General features: G+C 36.4%; 1 non-coding gene and 1 pseudogene across 1 annotated transcript; one reads left to right on the top strand and one right to left on the bottom strand.

Annotated features, from left to right (window-relative positions):
- Window positions 1-9,631: 9,631 nt before the first annotated feature.
- Window positions 9,632-9,794, top strand: LOC135004020 (U1 spliceosomal RNA). The gene has a single exon (XR_010204891.1). It is a non-coding gene; the product is annotated as a U1 spliceosomal RNA (small nuclear RNA).
- Window positions 9,795-13,046: 3,252 nt separating this feature from the next.
- On the bottom strand, window positions 13,047-13,225 carry LOC135004149 (U1 spliceosomal RNA; annotated as a pseudogene).
- Between the last annotated feature and the right edge of the window lie 936 nt (window positions 13,226-14,161).

Here is a 14,161-nt window from a genome sequence, read left to right as displayed (position 1 = left end):
AAAGTACAATAACTTTTACCATTTTAATTTGTTTTAATAGTATATTGACAGTATTGTTTTCTTTCAAAAATCCAATTAATTTTCTTTACCCGATTATTAAAATGGTAACTGACAAAAACAAACTACATTGTCACCAGAAGAGCAATACAAAATGTACAAGTGATATATTAAAATCATCTTTCCAGCTTGAATTTCAATGATGCATTGGGGCAATGATTTTGTGAGAAACATCTTTACCCTTAAATAAAGATTTTCTTAATTCCTTACCTGTGTGCTAATTAGATATCACCTTGTTTTCACATTAAACAGACTTCCACATGAGAAAGCAGCAAGGATGCAGTGGCGTTAATGTTTCCTGGTGTCAACCTGTATTATTTCAGTAGATATTGAAATGAGGATGCATCTTGCTGCCTTTCCAATGAAGCAAGTTTAATTTAGTAATAGGTGAAAAACCATCCCTACAAATATGTTAATCAGATACTTGGCTTTGTGGACACTTTTCAGAGAACAAATTTGTTATCATAAAAATAAAGCCAGAAAATGAAGAGCTGTTTAATCACTCAATTGTATTTTTCTGCCAGCATTTTTCTTTTTCTCTGCAACCCACTGCTAAATTGTGCTTCCTAGCTGTTTTTTTATAAAATCACTTAATCAAATCTAACTCTGATTACATCAGAGAAGGCCAGGTACCCTACACTATAAGAGGGGGTTTGCAATTTTGACTTGTCTACTTAAATATCACCAAAATCTGATCACAAGGTCAATTACGTCCCTGGGTGGGATTGAACCACCAACCTTTTGATTAATAGCTGAACACACTAACCGATTGCGCCACAGAGACACTTTGCAAAAAGAATATACTGACAAAGACTAATAAGCTTTCATCTAGAACGTTTCCTAGAAAAACTTTAAAAAGTCAATAATCTGGAGAGTTTTTGTAAGATGTTTCTTCCAGCAACCAATGAAGAAACACATTGGTACTTTCGCATGATGAGTGAGTGCTTCAGGATCTCTTGCACTTACATGTGCAGCAGAGTACTGCTATGGAAGCATGCTGGGCCCATAACCCAGAGGTAGGCAGATTGAAACTATCCTTTGCTATATGCATTTTTTTTTTGTTCATTAAAGTAATCCAAAACTGGGATTGATATTTTAGCTTTTATTTTTACTTAAAGTACAATAACTTTTACCATTTTAATTTGTTTTAATAGTATATTGACAGTATTGTTTTCTTTCAAAAATCCACTTAATTTTCTTTACCCTATTATTAAAATGGTAATTGACAAAAACAAACTACATTGTCACCAGAAGAGCAATACAAAATGTACAAGTGATATATTAAAATCATCTTTCCAGCTTGAATTTCAATGATGCATTGGGGCAATGATTTTGTGAGAAACATCTTTACCCTTAAATAAAGATTTTCTTAATTCCTTACCTGTGTGCTAATTAGATATCACCTTGTTTTCACATTAAACAGACTTCCACATGAGAAAGCAGCAAGGATGCAGTGGCGTTAATGTTTCCTGGTGTCAACCTGTATTATTTCAGTAGATATTGAAATGAGGATGCATCTTGCTGCCTTTCCAATGAAGCAAGTTTAATTTAGTAATAGGTGAAAAACCATCCCTACAAATATGTTAATCAGATACTTGGCTTTGTGGACACTTTTCAGAGAACAAATTAGTTTAAAAATAAAGCCAGAAAATGAAGAGCTGTTTAATCACTCAATTGGATTTTTCTGCCAGCATATTTCTTTTTCTCTGCAACCCACTGCTAAATTGTGCTTCCTAGCTGTTTTTATAAAATCACTGAATCAAATCTAACTCTGATTACATCAGAGAAGGCCAGGTACCCTACACCATAACAGGGGGTTTGAAATTTTGACTTGTCTGCTTAAAGATCACCAAAATCTTATAACAAGGTCAATTATGTCCCTGGGAGGGATTGAACCACCAACCTTTTGGTTAATAGCCTTACACACTAACTGATTGCGCCACAGCGACACTTTGCGAAAGTACTTACTGACAAAGGCTAATAAGCATTCATCTAGAACGATTCCTAGAAACATTTTAAAAAGTCAATAATGTGGAGAGTTTTTGTAAGATGTTTCTTCCATCAACCAATGAAGAAACACATTGGTACTTTCCCATGATGAGTGAGTGCTTCAGGATCTCTTGCACTTACATGTGCAGCAGAGTACTGTAATGGAAGCATGCTGGGTCCATAACCCAGAGGTAGGCAGATTGAAACTATCCTCTGCTATATGCATTTTTTTTTGTTCATTAAAGTAATCCAAAACTGGGATTGATATTTTAGCTTTTATTTTTACTTAAAGTACAATAACTTTTACCATTTTAATTTGTTTTAATAGTATATTGACAGTATTGTTTTCTTTCAAAAATCCAATTAATTTTCTTTACCCGATTATTAAAATGGTAACTGACAAAAACAAACTACATTGTCACCAGAAGAGCAATACAAAATGTACAAGTGATATATTAAAATCATCTTTCCAGCTTGAATTTCAATGATGCATTGGGGCAACGATTTTGTGAGAAACATCTTCACCCTTAAATAAAGATTTTCTTAATTCCTTACCTGTGTGCTAATTAGATATCACCTTGTTTTCACATTAAACAGACTTCCACATGAGAAAGCAGCAAGGATGCAGTGGCGTTAATGTTTCCTGGTGTCAACCTGTATTATTTCAGTAGATATTGAAATGAGGATGCATCTTGCTGCCTTTCCAATGAAGCAAGTTTAATTTAGTAATAGGTGAAAAACCATCCCTACAAAGGTGTTAATCAGAGACTTGGCTTTGTGGACACTTTTCAGAGAACAAATTTGTTAGCATAAAAATAAAGCCAGAAAATGAAGAGCTGTTTAATCACTCAATTGGATTTTTTTGATAGCATATTTCTTTTTCTCTGCAACCCACTGCTAAATTGTGCTTCCTAGCTGTTTTTATAAAATCACTGAATCAAATCTAACTCTGATTACATCAGAGAAGGCCAGGTACCCTACACCATAACAGGGGTTTTCGAAATTTTGACTTGTCTACTTAAAGATCAACAAAATCTGATAACAAGGTCAATTATGTCCCTGGGTGGGATTGAACCACCAACCTTTTGGTTAATAGCTGTACACACTAACTGATTGCGCCACAGCGACACTTTGCAAAAGTACATACTGACAAAGGCTAATAAGCATTCATCTAGAACGTTTCCTATAAAAACTTTAAATAGTCAATAATCTGGAGAGTTTTTGTAAGATGTTTCTTCCATCAACCAATGAAGAAACACATTGGTACTTTCCCATGATGAGTGAGTGCTTCAGGATCTCTTGCACTTACATGTGCAGCAGAGTACTGTTATGAAAGCATGCTGGGTCCATAACCCAGAGGTAGGCAGATTGAAACTATCCTCTGCTATATGCATTTTTTTTTTGTTAATTAAAGTAATCCAAAACTGGGATTGATATTTTTGCTCTTTTATTTTTACTTAAAGTACAATAACTTTTACCATTTTAATTTGTTTTAATAGTATATTGACAGTATTGTTTTCTTTCAAAAATCCAATTACTTTTCTTTACCCGATTATTAAAATGGTAATTGACAAAAACAAACTACATTGTCACCAGAAGAGCAATACAAAATGTACAAGTGATATATTAAAATCATCTTTCCAGCTTGAATTTCAATGATGCATTGGGGCAACGATTTTGTGAGAAACATCTTCACCCTTAAATAAAGATTTTCTTAATTCCTTACCTGTGTGCTAATTAGATATCACTTTGTTTTCACATTAAACAGACTTCCACATGAGAAAACAGCAAAGATGCAGTGGCGTTAATGTTTCCTGGTGTCAACCTGTATTATTTCCGTAGATATTGAAATGAGGATGCATCTTGCTGCCTTTCCAATGAAGCAAGTTTAATTTAGTAATAGGTGAAAAACCATCCCTACAAAGATGTTAATCAGATACTTGGCTTTGTGGACACTTTTCAGAGAACAAATTTGTTATCATAAAAATAAAGCCAGAAAATGAAGAGCTGTTTAATCACTCAATTGGATTTTTCTGCCAGCATTTTTCTTTTTCTCTGCAACCCACTGCTAAATTGTGCTTCCTAGCTGTTTTTTTTATAAAATCACTTAATCAAATCTAACTCTGATTACATCAGAGAAGGCCAGGTACCCTACACCATAAGAGGGGTTTTGCAATTTTGACTTGTCTACTTAAATATTACCAAAATCTGATCACAAGGTCAATTACGTCCCTGGGTGGGATTGAACCACCAACCTTCTGATTAATAGCTGAACACACTAACCGATTGCGCCACAGAGACACTTTGCAAAAAGTACATACTGACAAAGACTAATAAGCATTCATCTAGAACGTTTCCTAGAAAAACTTTAAAAAGTCAATAATCTGGAGAGTTTTTGTAAGATGTTTCTTCCAGCAACCAATGAAGAAACACATTGGTACTTTCGCATGATGAGTGAGTGCTTCAGGATCTCTTGCACTTACATGTGCAGCAGAGTACTGCACTGGAAGCATGCTGGGCCCATAACCCAGAGGTAGGCAGATTGAAACTATCCTTTGCTATATGCATTTTTTTTTGTTCATTAAAGTAATCCAAAACTGGGATTGATATTTTAGCTTTTATTTTTACTTAAAGTACAATAACTTTTACCATTTTAATTTGTTTTAATAGTATATTGACAGTATTGTTTTCTTTCAAAAATCCAATTAATTTTCTTTACCCGATTTTTAAAATGGTAATTGACAAAAACAAACTACATTGTCACCAGAAGAGCAATACAAAATGTACAAGTGATATATTAAAATCATCTTTCCAGCTTGAATTTCAATGATGCATTGGGGCAACGATTTTGTGAGAAACATCTTCACCCTTAAATAAAGATTTTCTTAATTCCTTACCTGTGTGCTAATTAGATATCACCTTGTTTTCACATTAAACAGACTTCCACATGAGAAAACAGCAAAGATGCAGTGGCGTTAATGTTTCCTGGTGTCAACCTGTATTATTTCCGTAGATATTGAAATGAGGATGCATCTTGCTGCCTTTCCAATGAAGCAAGTTTAATTTAGTAATAGGTGAAAAACCATCCCTACAAAAATGTTAATCAGATACTTGGCTTTGTGGACACTTTTCAGAGAACAAATTTGTTATCATAAAAATAAAGCCAGAAAATGAAGAGCTGTTTAATCACTCAATTGGATTTTTCTGCCAGCATTTTTCTTTTTCTCTGCAACCCACTGCTAAATTGTGCTTCCTAGCTGTTTTTTTTATAAAATCACTTAATCAAATCTAACTCTGATTACATCAGAGAAGGCCAGGTACCCTACACCATAAGAGGGGGTTTGCAATTTTGACTTGTCTACTTAAATATCACCAAAATCTGATCACAAGGTCAATTATGTCCCTGGGTGGGATTGAACCACCAACTTTTTGATTAATAGCTGAACACACTAACCAATTGCGCCACAGAGACACTTTGCAAAAAGTACATACTGACAAAGACTAATAAGCATTCATCTAGAACGTTTCCTAAAAAAACTTTAAAAAGTCAATAATCTGGAGAGTTTTTGTAAGATGTTTCTTCCAGCAACCAACGAAGAAACACATTGGTACTTTCGCATGATGAGTGAGTGCTTCAGGATCTCTTGCACTTACATGTGCAGCAGAGTACTGCAATGGAAGCATGCTGGGCCCATAACCCAGAGGTAGGCAGATTGAAACTATCCTTTGCTATATGCATTTTTTTTTGTTCATTAAAGTAATCCAAAACTGGGATTGATATTTTAGCTTTTATTTTTACTTAAAGTACAATAACTTTTACCATTTTAATTTGTTTTAATAGTATATTGACAGTATTGTTTTCTTTCAAAAATCCAATTAATTTTCTTTACCCGATTATTAAAATGGTAATTGACAAAAACAAACTACATTGTCACCAGAAGAGCAATACAAAATGTACAAGTGATACATTAAAATCATCTTTCCAGCTTGAATTTCAATGATGCATTGGGGCAACGATTATGTGAGAAACATCTTCACCCTTAAATAAAGATTTTCTTAATTCCTTACCTGTGTGCTAATTAGATATCACCTTGTTTTCACATTAAACAGACTTCCACATGAGAAAGCAGCAAGGATGCAGTGGCGTTAATGTTTCCTGGTGTCAACCTGTATTATTTCAGTAGATATTGAAATGAGGATGCATCTTGCTGCCTTTCCAATGAAGCAAGTTTAATTTAGTAATAGATGAAAAACCATCCCTACAAATATGTTAATCAGATACTTGGCTTTGTGGACACTTTTCAGAGAACAAATTAGTTAGCATAAAAATAAAGCCAGAAAATGAAGAGCTGTTTAATCACTCAATTGGATTTTTCTGCCAGCATATTTCTTTTTCTCTGCAACCCACTGCTAAATTGTGCTTCCTAGCTGTTTTTATAAAATCACTGAATCAAATCTAACTACATCAGAGAAGGCCAGGTACCCTACACCATAACAGGGGGTTTGAAATTTTGACTTGTCTACTTAAAGATCACCAAAATCTGATAACAAGGTCAATTAAGTCCCTGGGTGGGATTGAACCACCAACCTTTTGGTTAATAGCCTTACACACTAACTGATTGCGCCACAGCGACACTTTGCAAAAGTACATACTGACAAAGGCTAATAAGCATTCATCTAGAACGATTCCTAGAAACATTTTAAAAAGTCAATAATGTGGAGAGTTTTTGTAAGATGTTTCTTCCATCAACCAATGAAGAAACACATTGGTACTTTCCCATGATGAGTGAGTGCTTCAGGATCTTTTGCACTTACATGTGCAGCAGAGTACTGTAATGGAAGCATGCTGGGTCCATAACCCAGAGGTAGGCAGATTGAAACTATCCTCTGCTATATGCATTTTTTTTTTGTTAATTAACGTAATCCAAAACTGGGATTGATATTTTTGCTCTTTTATTTTTACTTAAAGTACAATAACTTTTACCATTTTAATTTGTTTTAATAGTATATTGACAGTATTGTTTTCTTTCAAAAATCCACTTAATTTTCTTTACCCGATTATTAAAATGGTAATTGACAAAAACAAACTACATTGTCACCAGAAGAGCAATACAAAATGTACAAGTGATATATTAAAATCATCTTTCCAGCTTGAATTTCAATGATGCATTGGGGCAACGATTTTGTGAGAAACATCTTCACCCTTAAATAAAGATTTTCTTAATTCCTTACCTGTGTGCTAATTAGATATCACCTTGTTTTCACATTAAACAGACTTCCACATGAGAAAACAGTAAAGATGCAGTGGCGTTAATGTTTCCTGGTGTCAACCTGTATTATTTCCGTAGATATTGAAATGAGGATGCATCTTGCTGCCTTTCCAATGAAGCAAGTTTAATTTAGTAATAGGTGAAAAACCATCCCTACAAAGATGTTAATCAGATACTTGGCTTTGTGGACACTTTTCAGAGAACAAATTTGTTATCATAAAAATAAAGCCAGAAAATGAAGAGCTGTTTAATCACTCAATTGGATTTTTCTGCCAGCATTATTCTTTTTCTCTGCAACCCACTGCTAAATTGTGCTTCCTAGCTGTTTTTTTATAAAATCACTTAATCAAATCTAACTCTGATTACATCAGAGAAGGCCAGGTACCCTACACCATAACAGGGGGTTTGAAATTTTGACTTGTCTACTTAAAGATCACCAAAATCTGATAACAAGGTCAATTACGTCCCTGGGTGGGATTGAACCACCAACCTTTTGGTTAATAACCATACACACAGACTGATTGCGCCACAGCGACACTTTGCAAAAGTACATACTGACAAATGCTAATAAGCATTCATCTAGAACGTTTCCTAGAAACATTTTAAAAAGTCAATAATGTGGAGAGTTTTTGTAAGATGTTTCTTCCATCAACCAATGAAGAAACACATTGGAACTTTCCCATGATGAGTGAGTGCTTCAGGACCTCTTGCACTTACATGTGCAGCAGAGTACTGTAATGGAAGCATGCTGGGTCCATAACCCAGAGGTAGGCAGATTGAAACTATCCTCTGCTATATGCATTTTTTTTTGTTAATTAAAGTAATCCAAAACTGGGATTGATATTTTTGCTCTTTTATTTTTACTTAAAGTACAATAACTTTTACCATTTTAATTTGTTTTAATAGTATATTGACAGTATTGTTTTCTTTCAAAAATCCAATTAATTTTCTTTACCCGATTATTAAAATGGTAATTGACAAAAACAAACTACATTGTCACCAGAAGAGCAATACAAAATGTACAAGTGATATATTAAAATCATCTTTCCAGCTTGAATTTCAATGATGCATTGGGGCAACGATTTTGTGAGAAACATCTTCACCCTTTAATAAAGATTTTCTTAATTCCTTACCTGTGTGCTAATTAGATATCACCTTGTTTTCACATTAAACAGACTTCCACATGAGAAAGCAGCAAGGATGCAGTGGCGTTAATGTTTCCTGGTGTCAACCTGTATTATTTCAGTAGATATTGAAATGAGGATGCATCTTGCTGCCTTTCCAATGAAGCAAGTTTAATTTAGTAATAGGTGAAAAACCATCCAAGAGCTGTTTAATCACTCAATTGGATTTTTTTGCCAGCATATTTCTTTTTCTCTGCAACCCACTGCTAAATTGTGCTTCCTAGCTGTTTTTATAAAATCACTGAATCAAATCTAACTCTGATTACATCAGAGAAGTCTAAATACCTAACACCATAACAGGGGGTTTGAAATTTTGACTTGTCTACTTAAAGATCACCAAAATCTGATAACAAAGTCAATTACATCCCTGGGTGGGATTGAACCACCAACCTTTTGGTTAATAGCCATACACACTAACTGATTGCGCCACAGCGACACTTTGCAAAATTACATACTGACAAAGGCTAATAAACAATCATCTAGAACGTTTCCTAGAAAAACTTTAAAAAGTCAATAATCTGGAGTGTTTTTGTAAGATGTTTCTGCCATCAACCAATGAAGAAACACATTGGTACTTTCCCATGATGAGTGAGTGCTTCAGGATCTCTTGCACTTACATGTGCAGCAGAGTACTGCAATGGAAGCATGCTGGGCCCATAACCCAGAGGTAGAAAGATTGAAACTATCCTCTGCTATATGCATTTTTTTTGTTAATTAAAGTAATCCAAAACTGGGATTGATATTTTTGCTCTTTTATTTTTACTTAAAGTACAATAACTTTTACCATTTTAATTTGTTTTAATAGTATATTGACAGTATTGTTTTCTTTCAAAAATTCACTTAATTTTCTTTTCTGTGTGCTAATTAGATATCACCTTGTTTTCACATTAAATAGACTTCCACATGAGAAAGCAGCAAGGATGCAGTGGCGTTAATGTTTCCTGGTGGTAGTGGGGTACTGTGTTTGTGCTTTCCTCTGGTCAGCTCTGGTAAAAGTCAGATTTCTTTGTCTCAGATCTTCCTCTAGCCTTGATCTTCTTTCGAGAGTTCCCTTGTGCTGCCTCAGTTGGATCTCCTTCACTTGACAGGGGGGTACCCGAGCAGCGACCCTCCCCAGCACTAGCCCAACTCCTACTTACCTGCCAGGTGAGATACTATGATCAGGAAGGTGCTTCTCCCAGGGAAAGGCTCACCCATTGCACTCTGGGTGTGCTGCTCCTGCGATTTCCCCAAATGTGGGAAACTTGACTGCATAATTTGTGTTTCCCCTGGCCGGCTCTCGTATAATTCAGATCTCTTTGTCTCAGGTCTCTCTCCAGCCTAGTTTGCTGTCTGTTTCCACTTCTCTTTTCTTAAACCGCTCCCTTCTATTCCCTTGTGCACCTTAATTAAATCTAACTCTGATTACGTCAGAGAAGGCCAGGTACCCTACACCATAAGAGGGGGTTTGAAATTTTGACTTGTCTACTTAAAGATCACCAAAATCTGATCACAAGGTCAATTACATCACTGGGTGGGAACCTTTTGGTTAATAGCCCATGTAAGTGCAAGAGATCCTGAAGCACTCACTCATCATGGGAATGTACCAATGTGTTTCTTACAAAAATTCTCCAGATTATTGACTTTTTAAAGTTTTTCTAGGAAACGTTCTAGATGAATGCTTATTAGCCTTTGTCAGTATGTACTTTTGCAAAGTGTCGCTGTGGCGCAATCAGTTAGTGTGTATGGCTATTAACCTAAAGGTTGGTGATTCAATCCCACCCAGGGACGTAATAGACCTTGTTATCAGATTTTGGTGATCTTTAAGTAGACAAGTCAAAATTTCAAACCCCCTCTTATGGTGTAGGGTACCCGGCCTTCTCTGATGTAATCAGAATTAGATTTGATTAAGTGATTTTATAAAAAACAGCTAGGAAGCACAATTTAGCAGTGGGTTGCAGAGAAAAAAAATTATGCTGGCAGAAAAGTCCAATTGAGTGATTAAACAGCTCTTTATTTTCTGATTTTATGTTTATGCTAACAAATTTGCTCTCTGAAAAGTGTCCACAAAGCCAAGTCTCTGATTAACACCTTTGTAGGAATGGTTTTTCACCTATTACTGAATTAAACTTGCTTCATTGGAAAGGCAGCAAGATGCATCCTCATTTCAATGTCTACTGAAATAATACAGGTTGACACCAGGAAACATAAACGTCACTGCATCCTTGCTGCTTCCTCATGGGGAAGTCTGTTTAATGTGAAAACAAGGTGATATCTAATCAGCACACAGGTAAGGAATTAAGAAAATCTTTCTTTATGGGTGAAGATGTTTCTCACAAAATTGTTGCACCAAGGCATCATTGAAATTCAAGCTGGAAAGATGATTTTAATATATCACTTGTACATTTTGTACTGCTCTTCTGGTGACAATGTAGATTGTTTTTGTCAATTACCATTTTAATAATCGGGTAAAGAAAATTAATTGGATTTTTGAAAGAAAACAATACTGTCAATATACTATTAAAACAAATTAAAATGGTAAAAGTTATTGTACTTTAAGTAAAAATAAAAGAGCAAAAATATCAATCCCAGTTTTGGATTACATTAATTAATAAAAACAATGCATATAGCAGAGGATAGTTTCAATCTGCCTACCTCTGGGTTATGGACCCAGCATGCTTCCATTACAGTACTCTGCTGCACATGTAAGTGCAAGAGATCCTGAAGCACTCACTCATCATAGGAAAGTACCAATGTGTTTCTTCATTGGTTGATGGAAGAAACATCTTACAAAAACTCTCCACATTATTGACTTTTTAAAATGTTTCTAGGAAACGTTCTAGATGAATGCTTATTAGCCTTTGTCAGTATGTACTTTTGAAAAGTGTCGCTGTGGCGCAATCAGTTAGTGTATAAGGCTATTAACCAAAAGGTTGGTGGTTCAATCCCACCCAGGGACGTAATTGACCTTGTTATCAGATTTCGGTGATCTTTAAGTAGACAAGTCAAAATTTCAAACCCCCTCTTATGGTGTAGGGTACCTGGCCTTCTCTGATGTAATCAGAGTTAGATTTGATTAAGTGATTTTATAAAAAAAACAGCTAGGAAGCACAATTTAGCAGTGGGTTGCAGAGAAAAAGAAAAATGCTGGCAGAAAAATCCAATTGAGTGATTAAACAGCTCTTCATTTTCTGGCTTTATTTTTATGCTAACAAATTTGTTCTCTGAAAAGTGTCCACAAAGCCAAGTCTCTGATTAACACCTTTGTAGGGATGGTTTTTAACCTATTACTAAATTAAACTTGCTTCATTGGAAAGGCAGCAAGATGCATCCTCATTTCAATGTCTACTGAAATAATACAGGTTGACACCAGGAAACATTAACGCCACTGCATCCTTGCTGCTTTCTCATGTGAAAGTCTGTTTAATGTGAAAACAAGGTGATATCTAATTAGCACACAGGTAGGGAATTAAGAAAATCTTTATTTAAGGGTGAAGATGTTTCTCACAAAATCGTTACCTCAATGCATCATTGAAATTCAAGCTGAAAAGATGATTTTAATATATCACTTGTACATTTTGTATTGCTCTTCTGGTGACAATGTAGTTTGTTTTTGTCAATTACCATTTTAATAATAGGGTAAAGAAAATTAAGTGGATTTTTGAAAGAAAACAATACTGTCAATATACTATTAAAACAAATTAAAACAGTAAAAGTTATTGTACTTTAAGTAAAAATAAAAGAGCCAAAATATCAATCCCAGTTTTGGATTACTTTAATTAACAAAAAAAATGCATATAGCAGAGGACAGTTGCAATCTGCCTACCTCTGGGTTATAGGCCCAGCATGCTTCCATTGTAGTCCTTTGCTGCACATGTAAGTGCAAGAGATCCTGAAGCACTCACTCATCATGGGAAAGTACCAATGTGTTTCTTCATTGGTTGATGGAAGGAACATCTTACAAAAACTCTCCAGATTATTGACTTTTTAAAGTTTTTCTAGGAAACGTTCTAGATGAATGCTTATTAACCTTTGTCAGTATGTACTTTTGCGAAGTGTCTCTGAGGCGCAAACAGTTAGCGTGTTCAGTTGTTAACCAAAAGGTTGGTGGTTCAATCCCACCTAGGGACGTAATTGACCTCGTTATCAGATTTTGGTGATCTTTAAGTAGACAAGTAAAAATTTCAAACCACCTCTTATGGTGTAGGGTACCTGGCCTTCTCTGATGTAATCAGAGTTAGATTTGATTAAGTGATTTTATGAAAAAAACAGCCACGAAGCACAATTTAGCAGTGGGTTGCAGAGAAAAAGAAATATGCTGGCAGAAAAATCCAATTGAGTGATTAAACAGCTCTTCATTTTCTGGCTTTATTTTTATGCTAACAAATTTGTGCTCTGAAAAGTGTCCACAAAGCCAAGTATCTGATTAACACCTTTGTAGGGATGGTTTTTCACCTATTATTAAATTAAACTTGCTTCATTGGAAAGGCAGCAAGTGATGTCATCCAAGCAGTGGGTCAAAGTTGGCTTCAAACCTCGTCTGCTTATGAAAAGAGAAAAGGGGTATGCAGGGCATGGCGGCCTTTTGCGGTGCTTGGATGACCCCTAGTTCGCATTAAATAATGCAGTCGAGTTTCCCACATTTGGGGAAATCACAGGGGTCAGCATACCCAGAATGCAATGAATGAACCGCACCCTGGGAGAACAGTCTTCATGACCATGGTATCTCCTATGCAAAATAAGTATGATTTGGGATAGGGCTGGGGAGGGCCGCTGCTCAGGCACATCTCTGTCAAGTAAAGGAGATTCAACTGAGGCAGCACAAGGGAACTCTCATCTGGGGACAACAACTGCAGGGAGAACACATATTTTCAGATGAACATGGGAGGGCAGAAGGCTGCCTAATACTGAAGCACCCCCAAACAACAAACCAAATGCAACAACTATTGCAAGCATTCCTGGGGGAAGGCCTGCAGCAGATGGATTTGCATATGGCGATGTCATCCAAGCAGTGGGTCAAAGTTGGCTTCAACCCTCGTCTGCATATGAAAAGAGAAAAGGGGCGTGCAGGGCATGGCGGCCTTTTGCGGCACTTGGATGACCCCTAGTTTGCATTAAACACCTCCACCCTCCGTCGGTGTGGGGCTCATGTTGGCTATGCCCCAGCCCCTGAAGCATTCAAGCTGATTTCTTGCAGCAGCTGGGCACTGTAACAGCTCCAGAGCTGCTCTGTAAGGCAAGTAAAAGGGTGTGGGCCCTGCAGCACTACCTGTAGTTCGCATTGTGCGAGACCCCTAGTTCGCATTAAACACCCCCACCCTCCTTCGGTGTGGGGCTCATGTTGGCCATGACCCAGCCCCTGAAGCATTCACGCTGATTTCTTGCAGCAGCTGGGCACTGTAACATCTCAAGAGCTGCTCTGTAAGGCAAGTAAAAGGGTGTGGGCCCTGCAGCACTACCTGTAGTTTGCATTGTGCATTGGAAGGCACAAAGTAAGCAGACGGGAGGAGAAGTCAGGATAGTGCACAAGGGTATAGACGGGAGGGGCTCAAGAAAAAAGAAGTGGAAACAGACAGCAAACTAGGCTTCCAATGCACAATGCAAACTACAGGTAGTGCTGCAGGGCCCACACCCTTTTACTTGCCTTACAGAGCAGCTCTGGAGCTGTTTAATCACTCAATT

This window comes from Pseudophryne corroboree, unplaced genomic scaffold (genome assembly GCF_028390025.1).
Source record: "Pseudophryne corroboree isolate aPseCor3 unplaced genomic scaffold, aPseCor3.hap2 scaffold_191, whole genome shotgun sequence".
In the NCBI taxonomy this organism is placed as follows: domain Eukaryota; kingdom Metazoa; phylum Chordata; class Amphibia; order Anura; family Myobatrachidae; genus Pseudophryne; species Pseudophryne corroboree.
This window is presented reverse-complemented; position numbering and strand designations above follow the sequence as displayed.